General features: G+C 39.9%; 1 protein-coding gene across 1 annotated transcript in view; it reads right to left on the bottom strand.

The window, feature by feature from the left end:
- Stmn1 (stathmin 1) overlaps window positions 1-1,817 on the bottom strand; it is a 19,296-nt gene that overhangs the window by 11,995 nt on the left and 5,484 nt on the right. The window lies entirely within an intron of this gene.

The raw sequence follows: 1,817 nt of genomic DNA, 5'->3' as shown, positions 1-1,817 counted from the left end.
CTAAGGAACTATATCCAATACCTCTCGATATTTTACTGTTCAGAACCTTATCACTGTATTAAACTACATCTTGTTTCTTCTGGCCCCACTCCCATGACCAGTCATCCTAGTGTGCATTTAAGTCAATTCAACGCACTCCAAAACTGAATAATCATCTCTAACTCTAAGACTATATAAACCATTCCCCAGAGTGCTATGCTGGCCCTGCCCCCAGGGCCTGCTGAGATGGTGACCAACACTGGGGTCACTGAGACTAGCATGGTGAAATCACAGGCACTCGGAAGGCTGAAAACTGGAGAATCAGTACAAGTCTAATCTATGTAGTGAGACCCTGTACAAAAATACATTAAAAAAATTAAAAACAAAAGAGGGGGGAAAAAAAAAAAGACTATGAACTGGGATCATTCATTAGCCTCTAGTTGGAAAGCAGTCATTAAAGTGAAGGTGAACTTTTTGGGTTTTGTGTGTGTGCAGGGTCTCACTACACAGCCCACATTTGTAGTGATCCTCCTGATTTCTGCCTCCCAAGTGCTGAGATCACAGGAGCATGAACTTATTCTTAAAGCTTTCAATAATAGGGCCTGCTGCAGCCTATGTACCATACATTTGAGCACACAGTGAATGGCTCTAAGAATGTTCTCTCTGCACAGACCACACTAAATTCTAACACAGAAGTTATTATTATCCTCACAAATGGTCAAACTCAAATCAAGATCTAACCAGAACTGCAGAAGCATGCATGTTGGCATACCTAGCCACCACTGTAATACTAACAGTTCTCCTGCAAGCATTCTGCTATAGATATTTGGTTTCTAAGAGTTTTTATACAGTTGCCTGATGAGGCAAGCAATTCTATGCAATTAAAGCTATTTTTCACATAGCTTAGAAAAGCTGCCAGATTTTCCCTGAATTGAGGCAGTGCCCTAATAACTGAGCATCATGGCTTCTGGTTACATAGTTAAGTGTCTGCCAACTTCAATGACCCAAATGCTAACTCCAGAAAATAAAGTTTCCCTTATAGAATTGCTAAAGCAACACACACACAAAAATATTTATTTGTATTCCACTTCTTGAATCTCACTGCTCTAGACATATGGTATCATGTTGCGCTATCATTGTAACATTAAGCACACAAGCTAGGCACGGTGGCTCACGCCTGTAATCTCAGCACTCGGGAGGCTAAAGCAGTATAGCTGAGACCAGCCTGGGCTACAAAGTGAGGCCAGCCTGAACTGCAGAGCTTGAGACCCTATCTTAAAGATAAATAAAGCATACAAACCAACAAATATCCTAAGATCTTAAGATTTCCTCTTAACTATTCTCTAGAAAAATCATCTGTGCCTTTGAATCAGCTTTTTCAAAAGGAACAGAGAAACAAAACACTGTTTGTTTGCAAATAAACATTTGAAAGAATATAGTAACAGCTGATCTGGGCCAACGCATCAGCACAAAGTGTTGATTGTGGAAGAAGACAATGCAAACGACTCCGGAACAAGAAACCCAGAACAGAGAATTTGCAGTAATGTACATGCTGAGTATTTCTACCAGTCCAAAGGCCCCATGTGGAACAAATATAAACTAGGTCTCTGTAACTTGCCAATTTATTACCTGAACAAAAAGAAGTCACTGCCACCAATAGCACTGTGCAGTTTTATTAACCATTCAAGTACAGTAGCATCTGGTAAGATTGGGACAGAATTGGGATTGAAAAATGAACAGATATTCAGGATCTAACAATTTGAAAGAAGCCACTACATACTTTTTCACAAACATGTTTTCACAGAGCCAATACAGTACTAGCCATTAACTCAGTACAC

The sequence above is a fragment of the Octodon degus genome, unplaced genomic scaffold (assembly GCF_000260255.1).
Source record: "Octodon degus isolate 3935 unplaced genomic scaffold, OctDeg1.0 scaffold00092, whole genome shotgun sequence".
NCBI classification, from domain to species: Eukaryota; Metazoa; Chordata; class Mammalia; order Rodentia; family Octodontidae; genus Octodon; species Octodon degus.
Note: the sequence above shows the minus strand (reverse complement) of the source record. Positions and strands in the feature narration are given on the sequence as shown.